Source organism: Xenopus laevis, chromosome 7L (assembly GCF_017654675.1).
Source record: "Xenopus laevis strain J_2021 chromosome 7L, Xenopus_laevis_v10.1, whole genome shotgun sequence".
Taxonomy (NCBI): Eukaryota; Metazoa; Chordata; class Amphibia; order Anura; family Pipidae; genus Xenopus; species Xenopus laevis.
Genome location: NC_054383.1, coordinates 129,439,000 through 129,463,339, shown reverse-complemented (window position 1 = coordinate 129,463,339; position 24,340 = coordinate 129,439,000).

The following is a 24,340-nucleotide window of genomic DNA, read 5'->3' as shown; positions in this document are numbered from 1 at the left end:
CTAGTAGACTAAAGGTATGAAGACTACAAAAAAGGGGAATAATAGAAAGCATGGACTTTTTTAGAAATATAAGGACTAGTGATGGGCGAATTTATTCGCCAGGTGCGAATTCGAGGCGAATTTGAGCGATTCGCCGCCAGCGAATAAATTCGTGAAACGCCCGCAAAAATTTGCCAGTCAAAAAAACGGGCGCCGGCGACATTTCGCGATTTTTCCGCCGTTTCGCAAATTTTTCGCCGTTTCTCTAATTTTTCGCCATTTCCCTAACCGTTTCACTTTGCGAAACGATGAAAAATTCGCCCATCACTAATAAGGACAAGCTTATCGCTTTCCATAAGGGGTCCGGGTGCTCATGCTCCAAACCCTCAGCAAGGGGAGAATACGTACAACTCCAGGAGTCTCAAAATCTTAGTAAAGCAATACAAAAATCTTTATTTTACATCTTGTATAAAAAATAATAGCACTTAGGCCCTGTGGGGGCATGAAACGCGTCAGGCTATTATTTTTTTTTTATGTAAAATAAAGATTTTTGCATTACTTTACTAAGATTTTGAGACTCCTGGATTCTACTTAATTTACCATATTTGTTTGGGGTGACGGATTGGTGCCAGCTTCCCTTTTCTAGGTTTTTTTAAGTTATGAAGATCCAAATTACAGAAAGATCCCTTATCCGGAAAACCCCAGGTCCCAAGCATTCTGAATAACAGGTCCCATACCTGTATAGCACAGTATGGGTTCTCTTGGAATTTCCATTTACGGGAACATGTGATATATAGGTTGTATTGAGGAAGAGTCAGATTTAAAAAAAAATGGAAAAGTGAAATACAGAAATAAAAAAAACAAAATCTTGCTTTGGCCCCTGAGAAATTATCCCAGAGCCATATTTTATATAATGAGAATGCATTAGAGGGAAAGGTGCCCGGGGGTAGTGCATCCGTAAGTCACAGCTAGGACTTTGAATTCCAGGGGAATAAGTGAAAATATTGCACTCTCAGCAGGCTGCCGTCTATCTGTCCTTAATCCCTGCCAACAACAGCAATGGAAAAACTTATTAAGACACATAGGGCTATAAATAAGAATTGAGTGGTGGCAAAGAGGCTTGTGCTGTTTTAAAGGCAAACCAAAGGCTGTTTTATAAATAGGCTTTGCATTCACTTTATGTTTAGTCAGGGTTGGCGTTAGAGTGACGAAGAGAGGACATCAGTCCTGGTGCACGAGTATTATAGGAACATTTTAGAGGGCAAAAATTAAAAACAGCATATTATCTTCTATATACCTTGTTATGTACTAATGACCGCACCTAATTCACAAAATGAGTGGTATGTCATAAGTTTGTCATTTATTTCTAGCCTGGGAACTATGACGTGAAATGCTGAGGTCCACTGTGTCATTTATTGCTAAGAGATCCGTGTTTTGAAATGCTGGGGCCACAGTGTCATTTATTGCTAAGAGATCTGTGACATGAAATGCTGGGGCCACTGTGCCATTTATTGCTAAGAGCTCTATGTTTTGTAATGCTGGGGCCACAGTGTCATTTATTGATGGGAGCTCTGTTTTTTGAAATGCTGGGGCCACAGTGTAATTTATTGCTGGGAGCTCTGTGTTTTCAAATGTTGGGGCCACAGTGTCATTTATTGCTGAGAGCTCTGTGTTTTGAAATGCTGGGGCCACAGTTCTATTTATTGCTGGGAGCTGTGTAAAGTGAAATGCTGGGGTTACAGTGCTATATATTGTAGAGAGCTCTGGGATGTGAAATTCTGAGGCCACTTTGTCATTTATTGTGGAGAGCTCTGTGTTTTGAAATGCTGGGGCCACTGTGTCATTTATTGCTAAAACGACAGGCTCTGTGTTTTGAAATGCTGGGGCTACTGTGTCATTTATTGCTGAGAGCTCTGTGTTTTTAAATGCTGGGGCCACAGTGTCATTTATTGCTGGGAGCTGTGTGAAGTGAAATGCTGGGGCTACAGTGCTATATATTGTTGGGAGCTCTGGGATGTGAAATTCTGAGACCACTTTGTCATTTATTGTGGAGAGCTCTGTGTTGTGAAATTCTGGGGCCTCTGTGTCATTTATTGCTAAAACGACAGGCTCTGTGTTTTGAAATGCTGGGGCCACTGTGTCAGATGCAGTAACAAACGTGTTCTATGCTGTGGGATCCCTCACCGAAAAGCAGTCACTGAGCACGTGACTTGACCATTCTTTCTGGGAGTCACTTTATTATGTCACATTGCAGAAAGCATATTATTGGTGGTGCACTCCGAGTTAATTACCCAGTCAAATGTGGGATAGCCTTGGCAGGGCCCCAAATAAATACAGATGATATTGAAATGGAAGGGCAATCAGGATAATATAAGTGCAAAAAAAAAGTTTACCTTTGCATAGAAGGCTATAATTAAGTAAGCATTATCAGAAATGTCTATATAAATACAACAGTAAACCCTCAAAGTAATGCTGCTCTGAGTCTTCTGTCAAAACAAAAAACACTTTTCTTTCCTTCTATTGTGTACTCATGGGCTTCTGTATCAGACTTCCTGTTTTCAGCTAAAACATCCAGGCCAGGGCTTGAGCATGCTCAGTTTGCTCCTCTGCTCCCTGCTGTAATCTGAGCCCAGAGCTATGAGTGAGTGAGCAGGGAGAGACTCAGGCAGGAAGTGATGTCACACCAAACTAATATGGCAGCTGCTATCCTAAACAAACAGAGAGCATATAGAGCTTTTTATTTAGATATGGTAAAGCATTCTACAGAATAAATATAGTGTTATAACTTGCACTATTATGGCTAATCTATTGGCAATAAACTGCTTTGGTAGCTTTCCTTCTCCTTTAAGAGCACAATAAAACAGCATAGCCTGCTTTTAAATCCGATATGCACAAAGAGATGTTGCTGAATTACAACTAGCATCATTCTCAGCAAAGGTTCTTTTGCTGAGCAGTTTGGATGTGGCAGTGTTAATAGGGCAGGGTTCAAGGATCTGGCAGTGGGTGGATGATATAAGGCTTCCTGTACCAATTAAGAGGGAATAATATGTTTGTGCCGAGGCTCAGAGGAGAGGAGAGGAGGGTAACAGCTGGCATCACTGTGCCTGGGCACCGAAAGTACCGGAGAGAGAGATTCGATGATCTGGCGATGTTGGGGGGTATGGAATGAAATAAATGTGACAGTGTCAGAGACAAATTAAAACCTTATAAATCACTTAGACAGCGGCCCCTTAAGGACAATTTTCAATCTGTCAGGCTCCCGAGAGAGTGATGTATATTTGTACCGTATTAACACACCGGGGTGACCTGGCGGTGTAAAACAGTGGCATTGCCATGGCAACCCCTTCTCAGAGTGGGTTCTGGGAAATTCAATCAATAGCCATGTACACGTGAGCACCGGGGCAGGGAGGTATATTAAGCATCTTTGGCATTTTTATAGTATTTGTGCATCTGCAGCCTGAACCCAGACATTCTGCGTGGCTTATTAGCAAATATATACATATATATGCTGTACCCTTAACCATTCACATTTTGGATATTGTGCGTCCGGTTTCAAAAGGGGGAGTTATTCAAAGCTGTTGAAGGATTCTGGGAGTTGTAGTCCTGCAACAGCTGGAGGACCACAGGGTTAAGATTCTTTTACCACTTTGGCTACTTTGTTGCAGATGGCAATGATATTCATGCAGAATGCATCTAATTTAGTTGCTAATTAGCAACAAGGAAAGCTAATAGGGGTCCATATTTTTAAATGTCTTAAAGGAAAACATATACCACCCGAACAATGTTGATATCTTGGTATTGATATTGCATAAAACAGCTCATATGTAAAACCTGCTTTATGTAAAAAAAAACATTTTCATAATAATATACTTTTCTAGTAGTATGTGCCATTGTGTAATCCTGAATAATATTTGCCATTTTAAAAAATAAGGGCCGCCCCCTGGGATTGTAGGATTCACAGTGCACACAAACAAACCGAGCAAACCATACTTATTAGGTCACATGAGCCGATTAACAGATAGAGTTCTAGCTTTTGCTTCAACACTTCTTCCTATTACAGTTAGAGCTGCAGTATTTCTGGTCAGTTGATCTCTGAGGCAGCACAGATAGAGTCACGAAATGGTGGTTCATGGCAAGAGATGTAAAAAGGGCAATATTTACTTAAATATATATACACCAGTTAGGTAACATTCTTTAATATGTCACTTAATTTAATATAAAATATCTGTTGCTTCAAGGAGAAGGAAAGGTTACAATTAATTATGCTTTATCAGAGACTAGAGAGAGGACTATATAAATACACCAGTAAACCCTCAAAGTAATGAGTCCTCTGTTAAAAGAAATACCACATTTCTTTCCTTCTATTGTGTACATATGGGCTTCTGTATCAGACTTCCTGTTTTCAGCTTAAACCTCCAGGGCTAGGGCTTGAGCATGCTCAGTTTGCTCCTCTCTCCCTCCATTCTACTTCCTGTCTTCTACTTCCTCCCTGCTACCTCTACTCCCTCCCTGCTGTAATCTGAGCCTAGCGCTATGAGAGTCAGGCAGGAAGTGATGTCACACCAAGCTAATATGGCAGCTGCTATCCTAAACAAACAGAGAGAGCTTCTAGAGCTGTATACTCTATTGTGGCTAATCTATTGGTCATAAACTGCTTCGGTAGCTTTCCTTCTCCTTTAAGTATTCATTTTAGTTTTCCTTTTAAGCTCACCCTGTGCCTCTACCTCTATTTAATGTGCAACTGTCATTTGTTATACCAGCCGCAGCATTGCCAGTTTGTTTGAAGTAGGGAGACTTTATTTCATTAAGGATAACTCATTTTTATCCCCCACCTGTAAGGACTAATATTACAACAGGACAACGTTAACGCTTTGATCTGCTTAGGGGCCCTAATGAATAGCTCTGCTAGCTTATGTTTTAGACTGCAACCAATAAAATCCTTTTATGAGACATCAAAAGGTTGAGTGACAGCCACCAACTTATTCCCGGATCAGAGAGGAGCACGAGTGCTAAAGGGCATTTACACAGAGGAGTGGATTGAATATACAGACCTGGGGGGAATGGAAAGGGATTAACTGTGGGTCCAATGCAGCAAGGCAGGGGGACCTGACTCAAGGGCAAGTGGCTGATTGTGGGGGCAGCCCTTTATAAAAAAAAATTATTTATAGATAAACAAACATACATATAAACTGGCCTATTGAGTGAATTCCATGTAACAACTATGCAGCACTTGGGTTACTTCTGCCATTGCTCCTCCTCTGTGATCCCTCTCTGTTGGATATCAGCATATACAATGATGTGAGGAGGTGCCTGCATCATAAACATACCCCCCCCCCCCATGCAGAACATGACCTTGGAGAAAGTCACTGGGCTCCGTGCTGCTCTCATCACAAATAATGTTGCAGGATCTGCAGGGAGGTGACAGTTCCATCAATGGGCAGCCGGCAGTTTTTCCCTGGAACCTTCTCCAAACACACCACGAATGGTGGGAGCTGGGAGTTAGTTGCATGCTAATAATATCTACTATAGGCTGAGTGTGGTCTGTAGCCCAACTGTCATCTGTTCAAGGGAATATCTGTCACCCCATTGGGAGGGGAGAATTTGGGTTCTGTATGAGTGTAATGTTATTGTAATATTAGTCTTAATTATGGTCATATTCTGTTGTAAAAAACATAAAAACCCTTCTCTATTAAGACTAACTTACTTTGTGTGGCCCTCCCAGCACCAGTATAAGGAATCCCTGTTACATCCAATTACCAAATTAATGAATCCCTATGACCTGTCTAGTGATGTTAGCGCCGGCCTGATACCCGTGGGTCTATTGTGTTTGGGCCGACCTTGCACCCCCATTTGCGGGTGGCGGGCGGTTCTGGGTCAAGCTTTTCTTCCTGCTTTCCCCGCCCGCCACCTTGCGCTTCCAACTTCCGACTTACGGTTTTATAGCCGCGCGCCTGCTCACCCCGCCCCATCATCGGCGGGGTGGCGCGAGACTATAAAAGGAATCCTGAAGTCAGGTGCGGGTGGAGGAAGGGTGGGTTCAGGTTGGGTGTGGGTCGGGTAAAACCAGACCCTCACACCGATAGAGCTGCCCCTCTAAAGAGAAAGGCAGTCCCTGTGACCCCCCAGCACCATACCAATGCACTCCCCATGACCCCCCCAGCACATACTAAGACAAGCCCCATGACCCTCCCCAAAACATACTAAGACAATCCCCATGACCCCCCCAGCACATACTAAGACAATCCCCATGACCTCCCAGCACATACTAAGGCACTCCCTGTGACCCCCCAGCTACCAGACCAGTCAAACCTGTGGGGCAGTTACTCATACAGCCAATTGGCAGTTAGGTTTGAGAAGCTGACAGTTAGAAAATGATAAATGAATGAAAGGTTCTGCACCTCAAGGAAATTGCACCTTTTTATATCAGGAATGTCCAACCTACATTTGCCAGGCATTAGTGAACTATTACTCCCAGCATCCTCAGGCATCCAAACACTGTTGGGGGATGTTGGGAGTAGGGATGTCGCGGACTGTTCGGCGGCGAACTTGTTCGCGCGAACATCGGCTGTTCGCGTCCGCCGCAAGTTCGCGAACGTCGCGCGACGTTCGCCATTTTGGGTTCGCCTTACCTGGCGCTTTTTTTTGACCTCTCACCCCAGACCAGCAGATACATGGCAGCCAATCAGGAAGCTCTCCCTCCTGGACCACCCCCACACCCCCTGGACCACTCCCCTTCCATATATAAACTGAAGCCCTGCAGCGTTTTTTCATTCTGCCTGTGTGTGCTTGGAAGAGCTAGTGTAGGGAGAGAGCTGCTAGTGATTTCACTGATTTGAGGGACAGTTGATAGTAAGTTTGCTGGCTAGTAATCTACTTGATACTGCTCTGTATTGGAGGGACAGAACTCTGCAGGGATTTGAGGGACATTTTAGGGTAGCTTTGCTGGCTAGTAATCTACCTTCTACTGCAGTGCTCTGTATGTAGCTGCCTGCTGTGGGCACTGATCTCTTCTGATCTCATCTGCTGACTGCTGTAATAACCCAATAGTCCTTGTAAGGACTGCTTTTATTTCTTTTTTGTTGTTTTACTTTGCTACTTTAACAGCCAAGTGCTATTAGTCTAGCAGTGTTGGGGAGTGGGACTGGTGTGCTACTGTGCTGCTCCTAGTAGTTCAGCAGCACCAACCCGAGAATATTTTTTTTTTTTAATATACATATAATTTTTTTTTTATTTTACTTATCTTACTGTTCTTTAAGGTGTCCAGTGCTGTTTGCTGTTCTTCATAGTAGTGCACCAATAGTAGTGCACTTGCAGGCATTATTTGCCCAGTGGCCATCTAGCTGTGTGAGCTTGTTCACATTCTGTCTAAATATCAATAATAATACCGTCTCCAGAAACACCACCTGAGTGACGTTTTTCAAGCAGCAATAATATATTCCGTATCCACCACTGCTGTAGTGTATACGTTGACCTTGTAGGCATTATTTGCCCAGTGTGTTCTTCATTTTCAAACCACTGCCACTTAGCTGTGTGAGCTTTTTCACATTCTGTCTAAATATCAATAATAATACCGTCTCCAGAAACACCACCTGAGTGACGTTTTTCAAGCAGCAATAATATATTCCGTATCCACCACTGCTGTAGTGTATATGTTGACCTTGTAGGCATTATTTGCCCAGTGTATTCTTCATTTTCAAACCACTGCCACTTAGCTGTGTGAGCTTGTTCACATTCTGTCTAAATATCAATAATAATACCGTCTCCAGAAACACCACCTGAGTGACGTTTTTCAAGCAGCAATAATATATTTCGTATCCACCACTGCTGTAGTGTATACGTTGACCTTGTAGGCATTATTTGCCCAGTGTATTCTTCATTTTCAAACCACTGCCACTTAGCTGTGTGAGCTTGTTCACATTCTGTCTAAATATCAATAATAATACCGTCTCCAGAAACACCACCTGAGTGACGTTTTTCAAGCAGCAATAATATATTCCGTATCCACCACTGCTGTAGTGTATACGTTGACCTTGTAGGCATTATTTGCCCAGTGTGTTCTTCATTTTCAAACCACTGCCACTTAGCTGTGTGAGCTTGTTCACATTCTGTCTAAATATCAATAATAATACCGTCTCCAGAAACACCACCTGAGTGACGTTTTTCAAGCAGCAATAATATATTCCGTATCCACCACTGCTGTAGTGTATACGTTGACCTTGTAGGCATTATTTGCCCAGTGTGTTCTTCATTTTCAAACCACTGCCATCTAGCTGTGTGAGCTTGTTCACATTCTGTCTAAATATCAATAATAATACCGTCTCCAGAAACACCACCCGAGTGACGTTTTTCAGGCAGCAATAATATATTCCGTATCCACTGCTGTAGTAGTGTATACGTTGACCTTGTAGGCCTTGTTTGCCCAGTGTGTTCTTCTTCTTCTTCATTTTCAAACAACTCCCATCTAGCTCTGTGAGCTTGTTCACATTCTGTCTAAATATCAATAATAATACCGTCTCCAGAAACACCACCTGAGTTGTTGTTGTTTTTGTTTTAAAAATAATGCCAGGCAAAGGCAGGCCGCCACGCAGAGGCACTAGGGGCCGTGCTGCTATGCTATCCTGTGGCCCTAGGAAATTGCCCAGTTTTAAAAAGGCAATGACCCTGAACTCCCAAAATGCTGAAGAGGTAGTTGACTGGCTTACACAGCACACCCCATCCTCTACCGTTTCTAACTTTACCACAACATCCTCATCCTCCACTGCTATGGGCACCCCACGTAACACTTCCTCCACCACCGGCGCCCCTTCTTCACTGGAGTCAGAGGAGTTATTTTCACATGAGTTTCTTGAACTGAGTGATGCGCAACCATTATTGGCAGAAGAAGATGAAGGAGATGAGGACGTTACACCAGATTTAATTCTGGCAGAGAACACAACAGAGATGGACATAATGAGTGATGACGAGGAGGTCCCCGCTGCTGCTTCCTTCTGTGAGCTGTTAGAAGAAATTGATGCATCTGAGGAGAATGATGATGAGGAGATTGATGTTTTATGGGTGCCCAGTAGAAGAGAGCAAGAGGAGGATAGTTCAGATGGAGAGACGGAGAGTCAGAGAGGCAGGAGGAGAATAAGACTTAGAAGAAGCAGGGAGGACAGCTCGCAGGGAACAGTAGGGCAACAACATGTATCGGCACCTGTGGTCAGCCGGCCAACGCACCCGCCATTGCCCGCCAACGCCGCCGACTTCTACTTTTACCCCCAGATTGCCAGCCTCAAAAAGGTCAGCAGTGTGGGATTTTTTTAATGTGTGTGCCTCTGACAAAAGCGTTGTAATTTGCAATGAGTGCAGTCAGAAACTGAGTCTTGGGAAGCCCAACAGCCACATAGGTACAACTTCTATGCGAAGGCACATGAACGGCAAGCACAAAGCACTTTGGGAGCAAACACCTCAAAGGCAACAGGCAAACTAAAAGCCACCCTCCTTCTGGTCCAGCATCTTACTGCTCTACCTCTGCTGTCCTTGACCCGTCTGAACCACCCTCCACTCCGCCTTCCACCTTGACCACCAGTTCCCATTCCCAGTCATCTGCCCCCAGCCAAGTTTCTGTGAGGGCCATGTTTGAGCGTAAGAAGCCAATGTCTGCGAGTCACCCCCTTGCCCGGCGTCTGACAGCTGGCTTGTCTGCACTCTTAGCCCGCCAGCTTTTACCATACCAGCTGGTGGACTCTGAGGCCTTCCGCAAATTTGTAGCAATTGGGACACCGCAGTGGAAGGTACCCAGCCGCAATTTTTTTTCAAAAAAGGGAATACCACACCTGTACCACCATGTGCAGAGCCAAGTCACCGCATCTCTGTCACTTAGTGTTGGGCCAAAGGTCCATATGACTACTGACGCATGGTCCTCCAAGCATGGTCAGGGCAGGTATGTCACCTACACTGCCCACTGGGTGAACTTGGTCATGGCTGGGAAGCAGGAAATGTGTGGCTCAACAACGACAGTGGAGTTGGTGTCACCGCCACGGATTGCACGCGGTTCTGCCACCACCTCTACTCCTCCTTCGCTCTCTACCTCGTCTTCTTCCTCTTCTTCGTCCTCTGCTGCTGGGTCCTCCTCCACACCTGTGCACCCCCAGCTCCCCCAAGGCTATTCGACGTGCCAGGTACGCCGTTGTCATGCTGTCTTGGGGATGACGTGCCTGGAAAGCAAAAACCATACCGGATCTGTACTCCTGTCATCTCTGCAGTCACAGGCCGATCGGTGGCTGACCCCACACCAACTGAAGATCGGAAAAGTGGTGTGTGACAATGGAATCAATCTGTTGGCAGCACTGAGACTGGGCAATTTAACACATGTGCCCTGCATGGCACATGTTCTGAATTTAATAGTACAACGTTTTGTCTCAAAGTACCCAGGATTCCAGGACGTTCTCAGGCAGTCCAGGAAGGTGTCGGCCCATTTCAGACGTTCCTATACAGCCATGGCACGCCTTGCTGACATTCAGCAGCGGTACAACATGCCAGTCAGGCGTTTGATTTGCGACAGCCAGACTCGCTGGAATTCAACGCTCCTCATGTTGGAACGTCTGCTGCAACAACAAAGAGCCGTCAACGAATACCTGTTTGAACTGGGTGGTAGGACTGGATCTGCAGAGCTGGGGATTTTTTTCCCCCCGTTACTGGGTGCTTATGCGCGATGCCTGCAGGCTCATGCGCCCTTTTGAAGAGGTTACAAATATGGTCAGTCGCACCGAAGGCACCATCAGCGACCTAATACCCTTTGCTTTCTTCCTGGAGCGTGCCGTGCGACGAGTGACAGATGAGGCTGTAGACCAGCGTGAGGAGGAGCAGGAAGCGCACGATTTCTGGTCGGAATCACCAGAACGAACCCAGGCACCTGCTGCAACGCAGGGAGAGGTGTCAGAAGTGGAGTCAGAGGAGGAAGGTGGCTTTGTGGAGGAGGAGGACCAACAGGAGCAGGCTTCCCAGGGGGCTGGTGGTGACCTTTTGGGGACCCCTGGTCTTGTACGTGGCTGGGGGGAGGAGACCGTGGATGATGCAGTCCTTGATAACGAGGAAGCGGAGATGGATACCTCTGCATCCAACCTTGTGAGAATGGGGTCTTTCATGCTGTCATGCCTGTTGAAGGACCCCCGTATCAAGAGGCTTAAGGAGAAGGACCTGTACTGGGTCGCGACTCTACTAGACCCTCGGTACAAGCATAAAGTGGCAGAAATGTTACCAACATACCACAAGTCTGAAAGGATGCTGCATTTACAAACCAGCCTGCAAAACATGTTGTACAATGCTTTTAAGGGTGATGTCACTTCAGGAACTCATCAACATTCCAGGGGCAGAGGTGCCAGTAATCCTGCCACGAGCACACCTGCAAGGACAAAGCACTTTGGCCACTCTGTAACGTCAGACATGCAAATGTTTTTCAGCCCAAGGCAGCGGCAGAACCCTTCGGGATCCACCCTCAAAGAACGCCTCGACCGGCAGGTAGCGGACTACCTGGCATTAACTGCAGATATCGACACTCTGAGGAGCGATGAACCCCTGGACTACTGGGTGCGCAGGCTTGATCTGTGGCCAGAGCTCTCACAATTTGCCATGAACCTCTTGTCTTGCCCCGCCTCAAGTGTGCTCTCAGAAAGGACCTTCAGTGCAGCAGGAGGGATTGTAACTGAGAAGAGAACTCGCCTAGGTCACAAAAGTGTGGATTACCTGACCTTTATTAAAATGAATGAGGGGTGGATCTCGGAGGGTTACTGCACGCCGGAAGACTTGTTCTGAGTTTCTGATTCTGACTCCCCATGCAGCTGTCCTTCTCTGCACGCCTCATGACTCCACATACAGCTGTCCTTTAGCGTCCTCCTCCCTCCACCACCGTTACAAACTAGGGTGCAAACCCTACTGGTTTAATTTGAATCCAGGTAAATCCTGAGTTTTTCTGGCCTCTGTGCTTCAGTGGCTGCGACCAAAAAAAAACAGAATATTTTCAGCATTTATATGGCATATTTTTTCTGGCCTCTGTGCTTCAGTGGCTGCGACCAAAAAAAACAGAATATTTTCAGCATTTATATGGCATATTTTTCCTGGCCTCTGTGCTTCAGTGGCTGCGACCAAAAAAATTGAATATTTTCAGCATTTATATGGCATATTTTTTCTGGCCTCTGTGCTTCAGTGGCTGTGACAAAAAAATGAATATTTTCAGCATTTATATGGCATATTTTTTCTGGCCTCTGTGCTTCAGTGGCTGCGACTAAAAAAAACAGAATATTTTCAGCATTTATATGGCATATTTTTTCTGGCCTCTGTGCTGCAGTGGCTGCGACCAAAAAAAAACAGAATATTTTAAGCATTTATATGGCATATTTTTTCTGGCCTCTGTGCTTCAGTGGCTGCGACCAAAAAAATTGAATATTTTCAGCATTTATATGGCATATTTTTTCTGGCCTCTGTGCTTCAGTGTCTGCGACAAAAATGTTTTATATTGTTAGCATTTATATGGCATATTTTTCCTGGCCTCTGTGCTGCAGTGGCTGCGACCAAAAAAAAATTAATATTGTTTGCATTTATATGGCATATTTTTTCTGGCCTCTGTGCTGCAGTGGCTGCCACAAAAAAAAATTAATATTTTCAGCATTTATATGGCATATTGTTTCTGGACTTCTGGTTCAGTGGCTGCGACAAAAAAACATAATTTTTGAGGAAAGTACACATGCCTAATTTTTCAGGGTTCTGCAACAGTGGCAAAATCGCATCTTTTATGGTCACCGCAGGTGATCAATAAAGTAGACCAAAACTGGGCCCACACTGCAGAATTAGTGTTTTTTGGTTCGCTTCACTGTACATTGAATTACCTCTGCCTGACCGTGCACGTGCGCACAAGCACGGTGACTGCTAAACACACCACTACAGAAATATTGCCACCAACAGGACGAACATCCTGGAGGTGACAAGCAACTAGTAATTAAAAACTATTATTTGCTCACTTGACGGTATCATTCATTAAAGCTCTTTGCGTCTTTTTGCGTTGCAGTAAGCACCGCGTTTCGTCTTTGCGTGTGAACAGGCTGTAACTTTTACACGACTTGATTGGCATGTAGACGCCGGACGTTTTAAAGCATTTTATTACACAGGTTTAGAAATGTAGTGTGATTTCTGCCCTTTACAGCACAAAACGCAGCGCTGTGTCAACAATGGATTTTTTAGAAACATTTTTGCCCTTGATCCCCCTCTGGCATGCCACTGTCCAGGTCGTTGCACCCTTTAAACAACTTTAAAATCATTTTTCTGGCCAGAAATGTCTTTTCTAGCTTTTAAAATTCACCTTCCCATTGAAGTCTATGGGGTTCGCGACGTTCGCGAACCGTTCGCATTTTTGACGCAAGTTCGCGAATATGTTCGCGAACTTTTTTTCCGACGTTCGCTACATCCCTAGTTGGGAGTTACAGTATAAAAATGCATCAATTTTAGGTTTGTGAAACAAAGGACGGACCATAGCAAATATCAGTGATACAATGGATGTCCCAGGGGAGGCTGAAAATGACAATGATACCTGCAGCAGACAAGAACACAATATTACCTATATGAAAACAACATACATTTGTGAGTTATTTTACCCATGTTCCCTCACTACTAAGCCCTGCTCATGATCATAATATAACTCAGTGCTGGTCCGTTAGGGGACATTGGGAGTTGTAGTACAGTAACAGCTGGAGATGGAAAGGCCGTGTTCTAAATAACAGGACCCAAACCAACAATTTAGCTTCGGGCCCCTGAATCACTTGACTGTGAGAATAATTACAGCTCAGCATCGGTGTATCGGGGGCGACATGTTGGCTGGGCCTCATACACCAAATGATTTAGAGAAATAGACAAACGAGGATTGTTATAGAATGGGCCCTGCGGGGCCCCAGTTACATAGGCCACAAATCAGTGAAAGAGCAGTCGTATTGCATTTTGTTACAGAATTATTGGGCACTTCTGAGCTGATGGTGCAGGTGCAGGACCCGCACCCCCTCCTACGTCTGATATATGAAACAGGGGCCCGGGAGCCAACAACTGATGGGGATAATCCAGCGGCACAGTGGGAAGCGCAACTCACAGCGATTGTTCTCTGCCATCTTTCTGCTGCCGCTGACAATGCACAGGGCCTGGCCGGTAATTAAATTCGGCATTAGCCACAGCTGCTTTAATGTGTAGGTACAGAAGAGACACATCAGGGTGTCCCCCTTTATCAGTGGCCCCAGAAACGCAATCTGTTCATGTGTAAAAGTGTTTAAAAGAACATAAACCTATGGAATCTTTTTGTAGGGGCGATGTGTTAATACCTGGCACTGCCCTAGGTACGATTGTGTACCCCCTCCCCTCAGCACCTGCTAGAATGAAAAAACGCCTGCGGCATGGCACTCGCAGCGATTGTTTTCCGAAATCGGCCGAAGTTGCCTCACGAGGAAATTTCGGGCCACTTCGGAAAACGAAGCCCCGCACGTTTTTTCATTCTAGCAGGCGGAAGACAGATGGAGGCAGTTTGGGGAGATTAGTCGCCCCAAAGGGGAGGCGATTAGTCGCTGGGCGACTAAATCTCCTCGAATCTCACAGTGTGACCTTGCCCTAAGTCTTCTAGAAAATCATGTAAACATTACATAAACCCAACAGACTGGTTTTGCTTCCAATGTAGATTAATTATATCTTAGTTGGGATCAAGTACAAGCGACTGTTTTATTATTACAGTGAAAATGCTTGATAAAGGGTTTCTGGATAACGGATTTTATACCTGTACAAAGATATCACATGAATTACATAAATGGTTACATACATAGCAACCAGTACTGGTACAAAATGTGAGGAAGGCCCTGTGCAAAAGAGCTTACAATCTAAAGGGGAAGGAAATGAGACACAAGGGGGCAAATTCACTAACAATCGTAGTTTCGCCAGGCGCAACTTCACCGCGCTTCGCCGCACTTCACCAGGCGTAGTTTCGCCAGCGCTCCGCAAATTCACTAAAATCCGAAGTTGCGCTCAGGGGTAGTGTAAGATTGCGAAGTTGCGCTAGCGTTGATTCGATATGTAAAGCAAAGTTACGCTAGCGAAGGCTAATTTGCATACGGCGCCAAATTCAAATTTCAATGGAGGAATACATATCAGCAGTACAAATGCCTAGAAAACCTTCAAATCAGCAAAAAAAAAATTTATTTTGCCCTACACATGTGCCCACTGTCTAGGTAAGTTGCCATGAGTCAGGAAATGTAGGGGGGAAGGAGGGGAGCCCCAAAAAAATTTTCGATCTTTTTCAGCCTATCACCCATAATGTAGAAAACACGCCAGCGTTTTTTGGGACTTCGAAAAAATTTAGAATTTTTTTGAAACAATCCCTATCTACTCTATTGCGCTTCGCCAGGTCTGAGGTGGCGAAGGAAGTCTAGCGTAAAAGGTAGCGTTCAGTACACTGCGCGCGTTAGTGAATTTGCGTAGTTACGTCGCTAGCGAAAATTCGCCAGGCGTAAGGGTGCGAAGTAACACTAGCGAAACTACGCCAGCGTTCGTTAGTGAATTTGCGCAGTAACGAAAATGCCAAACGCTAGCGAATTAACGCTAGCGTTCGGCGCTTCGGCGCTTAGTGAATTTGCCCCAAGGTGTGGGAGTGGGCAAGACCACAAGTAAGCAAGATGAGAAATGTAGCATATAGTGTTGGATTTGGTAGTTAAGCAGAGTGAGGGTAGGCTTCTCTAAATAAGTGTGTTTAATAGATCTTTTGAAAGGTTGGGAGAAAGTCGGACAGACTGGGGGAGAAAATTCCAGAGGAGGGGTGCAGCCCTGGCAAAGTCTTGAATGTGAGCATGTGAGGAGGTAATGAGAGAAGAGTTGAAGAGCAGGTCAGTAGAGGAGCGTAGCAAGCCGTTGGGTAAGTATATAGAGATGAGATGAGAGATGTAGGGTGGGACAGAGTCATGAAGTGCTTTGAATGTCAGCGTTTTATCCGGAAATGCTAATGCTGAACACTCCCTCTTGGCTGCTAGTTCATTACCCTAAAACACAATAGGTGGCCTACAGGAGTTGATCAGGGGGCTTATAGCCAGTCAGTATGCAGCTGTGGTTTGGGTGGAACGATGCCTTGGGTCAGACCAGGGACATGGCCTAAACTGTATGACTTTTTCCTATTTAAATGTTGCACGGCTGTAAAAATGCAGTTGCAGCTGCACCCTAACCATGACCCCATCCTCACTAAGACATGCCTATTCTGTCCACAGACCCTAATTCCGCCTAGGCCACGCGTTGTTTTAGAGGAATAAAGTACAATGCTTTTCAATGTCAGCGGGTATCCGGGTCAGACTGGGGGTCCGGGCTGCCACCTTACCTATAGGGGCCCTGCTCCAGTCTTGAGCTCGTCCAGAGACCACCCTCCTCCTTCTCCCCCTCCCCCCAGCAGCATGTTATATAAACTTTAGTAGTAGTGTTTCTTAAGTAAACACACCAGCTTTACCAGTGCAAAGCAACAAAATGTTTAATAACTTTATGATTCTTTAATGTTTTGCTGTTACTGTTCCTTTAATATCAGAATATGGATAATCATTATTCTATCCCAGGGTTTATAGTGCAGATTGATTCGCATCCCACTGTGCCGTTGCCTTTGGTACAGAGCGGAGAGTGCGGATACATCTCACTCCAAAATCTGCTGCGTGTGGTCATAAGTGAACATGGAAATGAAAACCTTGTAGCTCTATTATCTCTATACTGTAACATATGTTGCCTCTCCTTCCCATCCCGGCTTCAGATCACCCAGGCGGGCGCAGCTGCCGGAGCATTTTAAATTAGGCTGGGAAGGGAGATTAAAAAAACATGAACTGCCTGAATCTGTCACTTCATCCCCACGTACATTAAATGGTCCCGGCCACTCGCCGCTCTCGCATGTTCCGTCTCAATTGAAACGCAGAGCTGACCTGGGGTTCCCACGAGCAAATATTATATAATATGTTTCTGCTCTGGATCAGATTCCTTTCCAGTCCGACTTTGGAATGCCAGCGGGGTGAAAAGACTTGGGTGCAGAGTCACTAAAGGGCGAATTGTTACCAGCAACCGCTTCGCACACATCGCACCACTTGTAAAGGCACAAATTCGCTACCACTACTCTAATTCACTAATATGTGAAGTGGCGCCCTGGGCGCTGAATGCTGGCGACTTTTCACTATTGTTACTTCGGCAGTGTGAGCATTTCATAGCGAAGTTGTGCTAGCATCCCTATGAGTAAGTGGCCATTTTGGCAAGAAACGCGTTAGGCTAATGTATGTCCTAATAAAGTTTTTCTAATTTTTATTAATATTGGCAACTTTTTAATAATAGTGGATCTCTTCACATCTCCTGCTGTTGATTTATTCTACTAAAAGTTGGACTGGGGTTTTCTGGGATGTGACTACTTTGTATAATTTTTCCTTTTTGTCTAAACTGGACTTCTGAACTTTTTTGATCTTAGCAGTAGAACTACACACCACTGCATATTTCACCATCCCTCATGGGCCTTGATGACCCAGACCTGCTCCCTGCAGGAAACTCTGTGTGCTCCCATAATTCCTGCCAAGGTTTTGGTGGCCTCTGAGGGGGTGTTGGCAGGCCACAAAGGCCCGGGCCTAATGCGGCAACATTTTAGGGACAGCAGGCTGCACAGCCACATCCTAAGGAGCACTGGGACTCAAAGCTGAAAGCTCCCCAGTGCTCCGGTGCTTCGGAGCTTGCGCATGTGTAGGACAAGTAGGGATTGTGGTAATCATTCGGCGCTAGGGGAGTGCACTCACTAACTTCCGGTGCAGGGACCATGCGGCCTTGGGGCACCGCAATATGAAATCCAGCCCCTAAATTGGTGGGCCGGACAACCAAATCTGACCCTGTGGCAGTTGCCATTAAAATCAATAGCAGGTGCCACAGGTGGAGACAGAAGTAACAGGTTCCTAGAACCTACAAGGAGATAAAAACAAAAGGAGATTCATATTTTCATAATATTTCCCCAATAACCAAACACAATGGAGCCCCCCATTGTCAGAGGTGCAAGTCACCAAGCTGGGTGCCCAGGATTTAGCAGTGAAAGAGTAAAGAGATAAAGCAGCCGAGGAGCTATTGGCCATGTATATATATATATATAGTATAAAGGGAGTGGATAGATAGTAATGCCACATGCTGAACTGTGTGTGTCTGACATTATAATCTCCTGGAGGGAGAGACTCGGAATTCATTCTCAGCAAGGAAAATAGAAGTAGAATCTGAAATGGGCTGGAATCAGAGAATGGGCTCGATGCTGGGGGAGACAGCTGCTCAGGAAGGATTAGGACCCCGACTGTAGAAAGCAAATTGCTGGAGGGGGGGAATAATTATTTTATCTTTGCTCTAGCCATGGTTGGTTTTGGGTCTTTTCTTTAGTGTTTTAGGACTGCTGTACATCCAGACATGCACAACAGCCCTATCCCCAGGCACCTCCTGTCTCTGTGCACATGGCACTGATTTCAGCCAAAAACTGTTCAATTGCCCATTAGGGTAGAATATTGGGACATTATGTCACATCTCCTGGGGGCTGAACTATAAGCCATTTATTGTGATCATAGAATTAAGGAAAGCTTTACTTGTCCTTTATATTATGTAATATATAATTGTGATTGGTTCGCATAAAAAAAAAACGGACTATAAATAATAACCAGATCGGCAAAGGGGAAATGCACCTCTTTAAGCAAATGGAAGGTAAGATCAACTCCCAGGCTCTGAGGACTGGGGTGGATAAATTATACAGATAGGTTTTATTAAGTAAAACTCTTAAGAACACGCCAGCGCTGGGGGCCAAAAGATACATTGCCCTCATTTTAGTATTGATTTAGACGTCCCGGCTGCAAAACGTCTGTGCAAAAACATAATATTTCTATTGAACTGCATCCGACTCAGCGCCATGGGACCTTGTTCTTGCTTAAACTTATGGCAGCTCTATACTGCCTTCATTCCATACATTACCGAGAACAAAGAGAGGAAAAACAAACAAATCTATTCTCTAAATCAGACGTTGTCGGACTACAACTCCCAGCCACCCATCCATAGGCTCAGGTCATTCATCTGGAGGGTAACATGCTGATTAACAGGGACTTATGACGTGGTGATCAGCTGATCGCCATGTCATTCACTTCGATGTCCCATCCGTATTTCCTAATTTGCCAATCCGGACAGGAACTCTTCCAAAAACCGGGCTGTCTGGGTAATATCCGGACATGTGGCGACCCTGAGCAGCAGAACCTTTCACACATTTCAGAGACAGTACACAGGGTTTCCAGCTGAACTTTATGTTGGAATTTATTTAACACAGTAGCTTAAACATGAAAGGAAAGTTCAGAACTTCTGAGGTTGCAATAAAGCAAAATAGTAATAGTCTTGCTTCTGAAGAAAAGGACCCACAGCCCCACTTGGGCAAGTTAAAGCTGATTTTCTCTCTGTGCCATCCACGTTAAAGGACCACTGTCACTAACCTGAACTGACACCCTGGGAGAAAGTTCTTCAGGGTTTCTAGAGCCCAATTAATGGCCAGGAACTGCTTTTCTACAATTACATATCTTCTTTCATGTAACTTTCATGTAACTGACTTTCTGCTAAGGTAGGCCACGGACGTTCTTCACCCCTTATCACTTTGGACAAAACAGGACCTATTCCCATATCTGAGGCATCTGTTTTAACTATAAGTTCATGGTCCGGGCCGGGTCCATTTTTTGAAACCCGTACCCGACCTGTACCCGCAAACCAAACCTGTAACCCGAACCAGTAACCCAAAATTTGAAATGCATGTTCCGACTACCCGATCTGCAGTAGGACAACTAACCTTCTGACCCGGGGGACAAGCGAAACAACTGGAAAAACCACAAAGATGGATGAGGGAGATTAAGCCCACACATTTGTTGGGTACCCAGCCAGGTTACCAAGGAATCGGGAACTTTTTGCCTGAAACCGGACCACTTTGCGTGCATTTCACCCGCCGGTACCTAATTTGCGGTTAAAATCAGGGCATTTACAAAGAACAGCTTTTAGATTTTGGAATGCTGTCTCTGCTTCTGGGTTCCATGTAGATTTCCCCCCTCTAGTTAAGTCAGTGATTGAGGCAGCGATAGTGGAAAAATTAGGCACAAATCTCCTTTGACAGTGGTTGGGGCCAATTTTGTGTATCTGGGGCTTAATTGCCCCCCTGCCAATTACATACCCCAGGTCTCTTCTATCCCATTGACACATTTTTTAGGGTTGGCTGTTAAACCAGCAGTTGATTGAATCCAGAACAGCCTGAACTCTGGGTAAGTGACCTTGCCAATCTGCGCTAAAGATGATTATGTCATCAAGATAGGCAGAGGCATATTTATGATTTGGCTTAAAGGAACAGTAACACCAATTTTTTTTTAATGCTTTTAATGCTTAGTTCCCCCCCAAAACATCTGTAATAGGTAAGGCTTACTTCCCTGGCTAAGGTTGCCACCTTTCCCCCCGATGGAGACCAGGCAGGGATGTCAAGGGGGTGGAGCCATGACATTAAGGGGCCGTGATGGGGGCGGGGATCGGCCAATCCATATGTCAGTCATGGGGAATCCTGCCCAGTTTTCCTTATCTGGAAAATCGGCCAGAAAGTTTTGACCCGGGCAGACCTTCAAAATACCGGGCTGTCTGGGATGATGAGAACCCTATCAACAGCAGTTTCAATTACCCTGTGCGCTGAACCGGAAGTTAGCTTCAGATCGATAACCTAAAGCACCCAAGCTTTTTTTCGGTGTCTGCAGTTTCAATATATGCTCCCATCATTACCCCCAAAGCTTTCGGAAGGAATACAAAAAAAATTTACCCAATTTACCAATTTCATGGGAAATTGATAAATCGGGCCGATCAAGTTCTGGCTCAGCATCCTCTCCCACTAACACTTCTAGAGGTAAAACCCCTACAGCCTCAACGGGTGAAAAACATTCTAAAAGCTCAGGACAAATTTGGAGATTAGACTCTAAAGGTTCAGGACACAATGGGGGAATGGACAATGGAGGCACCCCCCCAAAACACAGGAAAATCACATCCCAAAATACCATTATGCATTTAAGTTTTTAGCACTTCCGGGCGGAGGGGGTCGCAGGCTGAATTTGGCCAGTTGGACATCACTGGTCTAAGCCATCATAACACTAATCGCCCCCATGTATGTTAAACCCCAACCATGATCCACATAAACTCCACCTACTCCACACAAGCTCCACCCCTGACCAATACCCACCTGAACTAGGAACAGTATACCATCAACAATATGAATAAGGTTTAATATCTGGAAGAGCAGCCTGACAGTTCCCATGGATTCGGGGTGGGGGGGCTTTGTTGTAAATGTTTGTTTTAAAGGTGATACTTTCTCTTTAATACTGTATGGGAAAAACTAGATCTAACTCAGGCTAGGGGCACAGAGCGTTGTTAAATTAACTACCTCATCCTCACTTATTTATCCACAGAGCATCACATTAGAGCCGAGCTTGTGTGCAGGACCCCCGGGGATATAATAAGCTATCCAATCCCATCAAATTCTCTCTTAATACAATTAATTCCTCAATTAACAGTAAAATAAAGTGAATTTCCATGTTTAATAGCAGCGAGTGCAAGCAATAAATCTAATTCTGACAGTGACTCCATCTACAGAGGGAAGGGGGTGCCGCCGAGATGGAGAGTGTGCGGCGGGGGGGGGGAACGAGAGCGACGAAGATCAAGGAGACGAGAAGACATTGTCATGTATCAGGGTCACGGAATGACTGGCAGATACATAATCTCATATGCAAAGGGGAAGGCTAAATACAGATCAATCCTTGTCTGTGGGGCAGGGGACCAGCTGTACCCCAGGCTACTGTCATTGCAATAATGCCCCTGTCCATCGATGCTGCAAATTAATTAGTAGATGAAAAGCTATGGAGCTACTAAGGAAGTACAGAGAGATATTCATAAAACTATGGCAGTATAGGTATGTCTGTGTACTAAGCACAATTCATCAGGAACAATCCCCTAAATTTGGTTGCAATCTGTACACAAAAATACTAAAAAAAGAGTATTAATACTCTGTATTAAGAAAAATTCAGCAGGAGCAGCCCCCTAAATTTGCTCATAATCTGTAGAGAGAGATCCCATAAAACTATGGCAGCATAGGTATTCCTCTGTACTAAGCACAATTCAGCAGGAACAGTCCCCTAAGTTTGCTCATAGTCTGTACAGAGAGATACCATAAAACTATGGCAGCTTAAGGATTCCCATATACTAAGCACAATTCAGCAGGAACAGTCCCCTAAGTTTGCTCATAGTCTGTACAGAGAGATACCATAAAACTATGGCAGCTTAAGGATTCCCATATACTAAGCACAATTCAGCAGGAACAGTCCCCTGAGTTTGCTCATAGTCTGTAGAGAGAGATCCCATAAAATTATAGCAGCATAGGTATTTCTGTGTATTAAGCCCTATTCAGTAAGAACAGCCCCACTAAGTTTGTCCTTAGACTGTGCACTGAGATATAATTAAACTATGGCAGCTTAGGGATTCCCATATACTAAGCACAATTCAGCAGGAACAGCCCCCTAAGTTTGCTCATAGTCTGTACAGAGAGATACTATAAAACTATGGCAGTATAGGTATTCTCTGTATTAAGCACAATTCAGCAGGAACAGTCCCTAAGTTTGCTTATAGTCTGCACAGAGAGATACTATAAAACTGTGGTAGCCTAGTTATTCCCCTGTACTAAGCACAATTCAGCAGGAACGGCTATGGAAGAATGACCAAAACAATACCAGACTACAAAAAGGAGCAGATAATAAAACACTGCCATTCCCCGACCTGCCTCTCCCTCATTCCATCACAAACATAACCTGCGGGAGATGAAGATTCCAACTGTCAGTCTGTTTCTGTGTCATCAGTCTAATTAATATTGAAATGATATATTGCTAAAATCCCATTATGTAATCGTTTTAATTGGTCTCCAGTTAAAAAGACTGACACAGACAATACTGGGCGCACTGCTCATCACTGGGCTGACACATATCAGGGGATGAAGAATAGTAAATAGACATTGTATGACTGTCACACAAGCTGTGCAAGACAGTAGCGTTGTACTGTATATCGCAGAGATATAGATGGACCAGAGACCTCGTTGCAGTATCTGGTACACTATTAAGAAACTTCCAAGAAGTGTGCCAGATGCTTCACTACATTCTGTTTAACTCAGGTGTTAGAAGAGACTGCTGCACTTATTTAATACAGACAAGAACAGCTGGAGGGCCACATGCTCACTATCATATGAGACAGCCAGAAGTAGCGAAGGAGGAGAAACAGCAGTTATTATCACAGGGAAAGAGCTAGAGACCTTTGGGAGCTGTGGGGAGAGAAGAGAGACTGTATGCTCTTTGATGCATGTGCTTGTGAGCACAGTGCTGTCTTGCTAAATATATCTATTTAATATCCTATGGACAGATGTACTGTTTGTTTCTTCTGTTTATTAATAGATTAAAGATTATACATATTAGAGAAGAATTGTGCCTAGTCAGGGTCAGACTGGGCCCCCTCCCCTTATCGATGAGTCCCAAAAAAAAATATGAGTCACGATGAACGCGGCGTTTGTGACGGCGTTCGCACATGCGCAGTGCACCAGAGGTGTGGAACCCGGTGGGCCCCCAATGATGGAACACCTATGATGGCATAGCTTTGTAGGAAATATATCTACAGGCTATGAGCAAAGTTAGGCAAGTGACCCTTATAAGTTTTACCTGGACAAGTCCATTAGTTTTATTGACAACTTTTCCAGACCTTCACCCCTGGGCCGCTATTGTATTTTTGTTAAGGGCACTCTAATAGAGTAGGAGGGTTGAGAAAGTTGAGAAGGAAGACCATAGCTAGTAATAATACACAGACGCTCCTTAGAAAACACCTTCCAAGGAACCAGGAGGAGTTAAGGCATTATATCTCTTGAAGCCTGTCTAGATGTCAACAAAACTCTGCCTATACCTTGCTATTGCTCCAAAGTCAATCTTTAAAGAAGAAAGCGACTGAAGAAAGGGAATCCAATGTGTATTTGGTTGAGAGTCGTCAAAGGGTTCATTTGACAATGTTTCATCAACTCCATAGCCATGGCTTGTATTATAGAGTCAGAACTTGCAAAGCCCACTTTGAGTCATATACTGTAAATGGAAATGAACTGTCTATGGCTTTAACAGAAATCAACTGGTATTACTTTTCTGACAAAAAACACATAGAGCAACTTCCAACATATTCAACAGTAGGAGGGTTGAGAGAGTTGATAAGGAAGATCATAGCCAGTCTGTGGCTCCTTAGAAAAAACACCTCCCAAGAAACT